Source organism: Mercenaria mercenaria, chromosome 5 (assembly GCF_021730395.1).
Source record: "Mercenaria mercenaria strain notata chromosome 5, MADL_Memer_1, whole genome shotgun sequence".
In the NCBI taxonomy this organism is placed as follows: domain Eukaryota; kingdom Metazoa; phylum Mollusca; class Bivalvia; order Venerida; family Veneridae; genus Mercenaria; species Mercenaria mercenaria.
The window spans coordinates 55,012,733-55,022,208 of record NC_069365.1 but is presented as its reverse complement, the minus strand read 5'-3'; the positions used below and the strand labels follow the sequence as shown (position 1 = coordinate 55,022,208).

Genomic DNA, 9,476 nt, shown 5'->3' with positions numbered 1-9,476 from the left:
TAAATACATATCAGAACAACAGTATGTTTTAATGACGTTTATTTGTTTTGTGTCATTATCAACCTTTAAGGATTTATGTACTTTTATGTATTTGTAAATCGAAATCAGTTTCTTTTGATTTCAACATTATGTATGTTCTACACTTCTATTTGACAGTGATCAGGTTACTGAAATAATTCACATTTTTCAAATACATTTGGCTTCAGAAGTAAGTTGTATTCCATCTTAGTTGAGCAATAAAGAAAGGCTAAAGAGAGGTAATAGAAAATTAAGCTATCATTTCTTTTCTAACTATTGAGAAAAATGGTCTTTATATTCGGGAAATTGGCAATCCTACCGAAGAGCAAACCCAAAGAGCAGACTCATTTACTCCAACTTCCGAGAGACGTTAAACTTACTGAATTTAGATTTTGAATACCTCAAAATATTTGTTAATCAGAATTTCAACTACTTACTCAATATTTCCCCTTACGAAAATCGAAATTTTACCTGTTGACCTACCTACTCTGAGCTTTGACTTACTAACAAAGGAGTATCAAGATATAAAAAGGACAGACATATTGTAGCTGATTTGTAACCATTTCGCAGCGACACAACGACGAACATCGTTATGGCGCCCTACTGAACGTCGCCATACCGAACGTCGATATGACACCCCGCCAATCATCGCCCCGCCAAACGCCGCCCGGCCAAATGTTGCCCCTACAAATGTAGCCCCGCCGAGCGCCGCCCGACAAAAAAATCCCGCAGAACGACACCCCGCAAAACGGTCCCGCCGAACGTTGCTTCACCAATGCTCGCTCCACCGAACGTCGCCCCCAAACGTCGTTTTTTTTGCTTTCCGGAATGACATGATAGTATTAATTAAATTGGAGACAAAAGGTAGTAAGATTAATATTAACTTAAGATTTGTAAGTACCTTATGAGGTGTTACCAGAGACTATTGCTTACTCTTACTCCCAACGTCCCTCCCCCACACACCCCACTCCGCGACCTTAAAATATCCGATTTTTTTCTTGGAATAAAGATAGAGAGTAAACCGCATGCTTGCGTGGTTGCGTGCGTGCGTGCGTGCGTGCGTGCGTGCGTGCGTGCGTGCGTGCGTCCGCCCGCCCGTCCATCCATCCATCCATCCATCCATCCGTTCGTCCGTCCCTCCGTCTAATGTTTATTCAGATGTCGAACCTTGGAAACACGTCTTAAGCTTCAATGAGATTGATTGTCGTGCAAGCAAACACAAGATCCCCATCTGAAAGGTCAATACCACACTATGGTGAAGGGGGTTGGGCAAGGGTCATAGTAGATCTTATCTGGCGAGCAGTAACTTTAACCTCGTGGATACGTCGTCAAGGAAACGGCTAGTCGACATTCGGCGGGGCACCATAAAGACGTTTGGCGGGCCGACATTCGGCGGGGTGATATTCAGCGGGGCACATTTGGCAGCGCGGCATTTTGCATTAGTCCTTGTGTCACTGCGACTGAACGAAATAACGAAATGGCAGCCTCCATAAAAATAATGGAAGCAGAGAAAAATTAAATACAGAGATACGTGGAACAGTATTACACTTTCCTAATATGTGAAAAACTACTTTCGAATATATTAAAACGGAGTGACGAATACGGAAATGATATACAGCCGACGCATGATACGAATACTAAACTTGAATTAGAACTCTATATAGCTTTCGCTCGGTCGGTCCAAAAAGTAAAATACAAACTGTCGGTCGATAAACTATTTGGCCTCTAAATAAATCGAAATTTTAAGTATTAGATGTTACACACTGGATAACCGGCTATCCTGACGCCCGCTGGAAATGTATCCCAGCTGGAAATGTAACCCAGCTGTAAATCGGTAGGTAAAGTTTTTCATTTATTTCTGTTAAAACGAAGCAAATTCTTGCAAATCAACTTGACAGTTTTGTCAAGGAATGACCATGGCTTACATTTACAATTTCTGGGCCAAACACGATCGTTACGTTTTGAGATATTCGTTAACAATACCTTCAGTTTGAAAAAATCGAGCAAAAATCCAAATTTTTGAGCAAATTGTTTTGTTTATGAACAACCTGTAAAAACCTTTCTAATCTGGTTTAACAGATACGTCCTTTCGGAACACCTGTGTAAAGTTTCCGGGTTCTACGTTTATTCCTGAAAAAGTATATTAGCCGTTAAATAAGCACGGTCGAAAAAAAAGACTGTCGAAAACGGCGGCTAGTGCTGTCGTTGAACTTGGATGTTAACATTTATAGACTATCCATTAACTCCGATGATTTTGAATACTTTTGTATGTAAAAAGTATTACTGGCAATGATTTGACGGAAACGTAATTATTTTTAAAAATGGCACTTTCATTTCAAGAGGCTTAAGGACTATATTCCTTCACATTTGGGCTGAATTTTAACCTAGTTCACGCGTTCTTGCCATTTTTACCGCCATGCGGAAGCCAACCATATATTTTTTGCAGTTACATCGAAGCAATAAAGTACATATTGCCATTTTGCCAGCTTTTGATGGTGGAGGAAAACCACTACAGATGCCTCCAGGCTATTACAGAAAGTTATTTCACCTCGGGTTTTGAAAGTGCAAATGATTGCTTCTGGTCGTCAGTCCTTTGAATTTCGTTTGAAGAATTTATATCTTTAATGAACCTTAAATGGCCGTTCTTGTTTTGAAAAGTGTTCTTAGTGCAGTGCTTAAGACGTGTATAATCTTATTTGTTCATACATGATTATTTAATTACTCCTAATGTAAATCTGCCTTTTTGTTTTATTTATAAATACTTTTTCAACAAATATCAGTTTATTCATAGTCTAAAACTGCAAGTTGTTGATGTATAGAGGTAAACGACTGAAAACGATTGTTTCAAATCTAAATAAGCAGAACTTTGCAAAATCCCACATGACTGTTAAGGTATTGGACCCGTAATAGAGTACCTCCTTTTTGAAGAGTATTCAATTCCTATCATAAACTTACCTTGACTGCAATTTTCAGGGGTGTGTGTGTGTGTGGGGGGGGGATTATGCGGGGGGGGGGGGGGCGTAGGTTCAAGCCCCACTGGGACCAAATTTTTTTTTCCATATTTTCCTTTTTCTAGTAAGATTTTACTTCTTTCAAGACTTATAGTGAAAAATTTTCATTTTATAAGCGATTTCTTGCTGTTCAAAGTGAATTTAGCTCTGAATCAAGAGGGGTAGAGTTAGACATCTTTATGAATACTGAGTTACATGCGGTAAAAATTCTCTTTTTTGCCTTCATTCTTTAGATTACATATTGTGAAAGAAATGCAGGTAGGTTATACTTTTGCCCTAAGGTTATTTTTAAATGAAGTGAGCAAAATTCAAAACAAACCTACAGGATTCAACCTTATTTTTTCAATGTTGGAATTAGAATTCTGTCTCATTAAATCTGTTTACTTGAGGCACCCTTAAAAAAGATATTTACAGTTTTATTTTGTGTTTCATAATTGTTTAACAATAGTTTGATGTTTCTTTGATCAAAATTAATGCTGTAATAAATTCTCTGCAAACGTTTTAGATAGTGGCCATCACATTGAAATTTGTCTCTACTTGAGCTTGAGGAAATACCATAAATTATACAAAACAACGGCACGGTAATAGTTGTTTAAAATTTGCAACATAGTGTGAAACATGGTCAACTTTAAGAATATACCAAGCAAAGGCCATTTTTTAAACATTACTATAGGGATCCAATACCTTAATCAGTTATTTCTTAACATGGCAGCGACATGTAGCTTTAATCGACATGTTACAAGGTAGATCGGAACTCTTCTTTGCTTGTTTACGATCTTACACAGTCAGCTATCAAATAAATTTATAAACCGCATGAAAATAAAAGTTCTATTATACGACACAATATATTTGAAATTTTGTCTATGCATGTAGAAATTGCCAGTCTGACACAAAATACTTATTTATAGCTCTGTGTTAAAAACATTGGAGGTGGTCATTACTGAATGTGCCTCACTAATACTTGTATCATCGGTAACACATGTTTGGTTTAAACATATTTTATTAGCGAGATAGTTTACAAAATACATATACAATCAACAGAATTCACAAAAACGCTTAGGATAGGATCGAAAGCCTAAGGCTTATATAGATCTTTTCCTGTTTGTAACACATGTTTGAAGTTTAAAAATCAATACTTAAAAATCAGTCCATGCAAGTAGAATCAGAGCCCGGATAAGACACTGCGGGCGGACGGCGCGGACGGACGGACGGACGGACGAAAGGAACAAAGCAACTTTTAGACCCTAAACCAAAAGGACAATGATAATGAAATCAACCAGAATTACTCGACATGGCAATAAGGACCATATATAAGTATATGCAAACTGTTTACTGACTGCAAGTGTACACCTTTTACACAAATAAAAGACGAAATAAATTACAAAAACACAGACAGACTAAACAGATACAAAATATATATAAAAGAGACACTACGGGGCATATAACATGTCTACAAGACAGTTTTTTACTTTTATACAGCTGTATTCTCGATAGCCGACAGCTGACTTCAACGACTGCCTATTGCAAATACAGCGGCCGTTTTGGACAGTCTTTTTCTCTCGATCATACCTCTTTAACGGCTAATATAATTTTTCAGGAATAACGTAGAACCCGGAAACTTCACACAGGTGTTCCGAAAGGACGCATCTGTTAAACCAGATGATAAAAGTTTTTACAGGTTGTTCATAAACAAACCAATTTGCGCAAAACTTTGGATTGTTGCTCGATTTTTCAAACTGAAGAAATTGTTAGCGAAATCTCAAAACATAACGATCGTTTCTGGCCCAGAAATTGTAAATGTAAGCCATGGTCATTCCTTGACAAAACTGTCAAGTTGATTTGCAAGAATTTGCTTCGTTTTAATAGAAATAAATGAAAAACTTTACCTACCGATTTACAGCTGGGTTACATTTCCAGCGGGCGTCAAGATAGCCGGTTATCCAGTGTGTATTAGTAAATCCAGGGTTACTTAGGTACGTAACTCGAAATGTTTAATTACATACTTCATAAAAAAACACGCACCTGACACTAATGCTCTTCCGTATAATGTAGCCTTTTCAATACCTCTTGTCAAACTAAGTTTATTAATTTTACAGTTATGTTTGAGTTTTTTACCTTTATCTTTATCGGAAACCAGGTTACACATGTTTGATTTCCTACTGATATCAAACTTTACTCAAATGCTTTACTCGGAGAATTCATGTTCACTTTCACTCTCAATCGTTTAAAGCGACCCACACGTCGTGGTGTCAGATTTAAAAGTATCAAATTTTTGCTTTATTCACCTATATGCAGCGTATTCGATATTCTAACAATGTATTTTTCATCAATTTGTTTTTGAAAATCGTTGTTCTATTAATAAATTTAAGATAAAAACATTCGTTTACAATTTCTGATAAGGGTTTCCCGGTTAACATAAAATGAAGTACACTTAGTACGTTTACGAGGCAGTCAGTGATTTCTCGTTGGCCGAGTGGTTATACTCTTTCGGCATGAGTTTGATTCCCAGACCCGTTAAAGTTTGTCTTTAAAACTGTATCTAATTTTTTTTCCTTCAATACGATTCAATGAAGACAAAACGAGTTAGTAAATCTAGTTCTAACATGTTCATTAAAATTATATATGTCACAATTGACAGGTAATTATGTTTAAATACACTCCACCTTTAATATGATCTAATGCTTTTAAGCTTTCCTTTGATATTTTTAAAGCTGTACGGATTAGTTTTATAAGTTTTATAACACTCTTGCACTTCACTTTAGTAAAAGCATTGTCCGGCCATAACTTCAGGGTCGATTGATTTAAAGATACTACCAATTTTATATGAAAATAAGAAACGAAACAATACATTAGATACCAGATAAAAATTAGTACCAGAAAAAAATAAACTTACACAAAATATATAATGCAAACTGAAAAAAAATGGGATCGAACTCCCGACGAAAGGTATAATACAAATACTGTAACCGCTCAGCAAACGTGGAATCACTGACTAAATCGTAAACTTATTGTATTGACTGAATTTTATCTCATTGTTTTGTTTTCACTTCTAAACGCAACAATACTATGTGCTACCTATAGTTTGGTTTTGAGGTCAACTTTAAATAATGGAACGGTCCGTTGTTTAGGTAATTTTTTATTCAGTACCATAGTGGTTCTTACCTAAATAAGGCAAAGTAAATCATGCTGATTTCCCTAACCGGTAGACGAGTCTGTGAATTGAACCCTCAAACTGCATGCGCAGTTTTTGTTTGCTGCACACGTGATGACAGCGTCTAAAATACTGTCGCGTCCGATTCTATATTTATCAATTTTTACAAAAAATAAATAAAAGCGTTGCAACTGTTTATAAAAGTTCATGAGAAAAACTGCAAAAACTCGAATGCCTGTAATTCTGGAAACTATAAACTGGTCAACCATTATGTTTCATATAAATAAATGAAACAGTGTTTGCATTTTGCCTTTCGTTGATAAATTACTTTAAAAATCACAAATAACAATTTTTGGGTTAGGCGCTTTAAAAACAAAGCGATGGCATATCCAAAGTAAGGTATTATCACACGTTTGACGTCGCGGGAGTGAAATAAAGCCATTAAATGAAAATGATTATACACTAGTGTAATAAAGCTTTGACGTCTACGTCGTTTAAAGTATAGGAGACGTTGGTCAGTTTGAATTGTTTATAATAGTTAAAGAAAGTAGAAACTTTGATGTGTAAGCATAAAATGTTAATATGTGATAAAAGAATATCACATTTTTGACTTTTCACATTAAATTTATTAATCTCGTTGAATAAAATTGATAAGATGCTCGGCAGAGCCTCGCATTTTATTATTTTCAACTCGTTTGATAAATTCAATATGAAAAGACACTCTTGTAATATCATCTATTTAACCAACAAAATGAATAAAGTTGTGACATTACTGTTACTTTCACATTCTGTGACTGCACTTGAATTTTTTTAGACGTCCCCTTACACAGGTAAATACGTCAATAATCCGATGTACAACTCGTCATTGGGAGAAAGTTTGATTTTTGATACATATACTACACGAAATCAGAATAATGATATTGATCGTTATTCAGTTGCTATTTGGATTAAAGGATATACTTTGTGTGCATACGTCCCATACCGCCGCAATAGCTCACCGGTAGAGTGTCCACTTTGAGTGTGGGAGGTCGGGGTTTCGGTCCTTGGCCGCTGCGTCATACCAAAGAAATGAAAAATGGTACTGGTAACTCCAGTGCTTGTCACTCGACATTTAATGGGTTGTACAAGTAGAATATATAAGTCAACATAAGTATCAGCTATTTACGAAAGAGCATTAGTGCCAGGTGTATGTTTTATTATTAGCTCGCAATATCGAGTTGGCAAGTCGAAATTTCGAGTTATGTATCTCGAAATTTCGAGTTACTAAGTTGAAATTTCGAGTTACTAAGTCGGAATATCGAGTTACGTATCTAGAAATTTCGAGTTACAAACTACAATAGTTTATGTTGATGTACAGCTTCTGGCCAAGATTAGGTTTTGGTATATCGATCGGGTAGCCCTACAGGGTCATATGACTGAAATGACCGGGCAGAGTTTTCTCATAAAATATATCACTCTTTAAACCATGTTTAGGTCTGGAAGGTTTTCGACCTAGTTTGAGCCCATATGGCAAGGAAATATAGACATACCATACCTGAATGTATAGTAATTAATCTGACCAAGATTTGGGTACCTGGATAGATCTAGATTTTGAGGAGAGGACAAAGAAGGTGACCGTGAAGTATTCAAACCTAAAATATTTCACTATTTTGACCATATCTGGAAGGTTTTCGACGTAGTTCGAGCCCCTACTACCTGAATATACTATATATGTAAATGAAGGTATATATCCAGCATACAGATTGGAATCTGGAGTAGCTCTAGAGGCTATGGGGTAGGTCATACATTGATGTATGGTAGTATATGTTCAAGTCGCTACATGTTGGGTACAATATATGGATGTGAAGATAGATGATTCCACTTCGAAAAGTCCAAAGTCATCCATTACATTTTTGGCCTTTGACAGACGGACATACGTTCAAATTTTGCGAATAAAAGGGCAAGATACGAAGTCGAAATTTCGTGTTATTAACTCGAAATGATATAACAATTACCCGTTTTAATATATTCGAAAGGTCATAAAACTGTGTATTATCCACCAGTCATTCATTTTTAAAAAAGTAGTTCGTCCTGGATGGTAAATATACATTTTCGAAAAATAGAAACTTATTATTGTAAAAACAACATGTTGCGCTTATCAGTTAATTATAAAAAAGGAGTGACAACAAGTAACATTTTCAAGAAGTGCATTTTGTATGAATATTCTCTTAACGGAAGGCTTTATAGGTCAGTGATACCTCCAATAGTTATAGAAATGTAAACTTTCCAAGAAAAGAATTTGCTTTCCTGACTCACCGGCTGTGCAACATCGTACAAATTGGCATGAATCTACTTTTAATAAACCTATTAATTTGGCTTAGATACTTTCACAGCTTATGTAACTTTCTACCATGACTGTTCAAGTTATTCCGATTCGTCAAAAACAACCTTGTTGCCAGAGGGCATGGTCACATTTCCCTTTCTGTATATAGTTGAAACTTAAAAAATCTTCTTATGTGAAACTGCTGGCCCGATTTTGAAATCATTTTACACAAATGGTCCTTGTGTGACATTCTGCAAAGATTATTCAAATTATTTTAATTTGTCGTAAAATATGATCGCCAGTTGTCACTTTTTCCATATATAATATATATACAACTTCAAAAATGTTCTTGGCAGAAACAGCAGGCCTAATTTCAAAACAATTTTACAGAAATGTTTCTTGGATATCTGGCGAGAGATATCAGAGTTTGACTTTCTACCTTAATTAGTCAAATTATTTCTCTAGGTCCAAAAATTGTCATGCCATGTGTGTAACATGTGTATAGAAAAGGCTAATATTAAAGACACTTTCAATATCTTCTTCTCGGAATCCATGATAGCTAGAGCTTTGATATTTATATCAACCTAACGTTTTCTTGTACAATTACGTTACAAACATACGTAATGCCTTTTACATAGGGGAGCGCTTTAGGTACAATGAACATCATTTTTTTTTTAATTTTCTGATTTGGATATCCTAAGTTTTTGCGACTTAAAGCTCAATTTCTTTGCCTTTTTTTAAAAAAATTGATATTTAGTACCTATTGCCATACATTAAGTCTTCTTTAGGCTCATTGCTATGATATTTATCGGACATCATTCCTCAGTTAACAATTTTTGACTGGGTTCTATTTAAATTTATGTACGCATTTTGTAGTGTGAGAGGGTCTTTTCATCCCAAGACACCCCAAAACACCCCAAGACACCTAAAAACAATAATTATCCTATTATTTAGTAATAATAACATATTTCAAAGTTACTGGAGATAATTTTCT

The 9,476-nt window shown here is 35.5% G+C and overlaps 1 protein-coding gene across 1 annotated transcript in view; it reads left to right on the top strand.

The window, feature by feature from the left end:
- The window catches only part of LOC123557260 (uncharacterized), a 291,086-nt gene that overhangs the window by 61,308 nt on the left and 220,302 nt on the right, over positions 1-9,476 (top strand). The window lies entirely within an intron of this gene.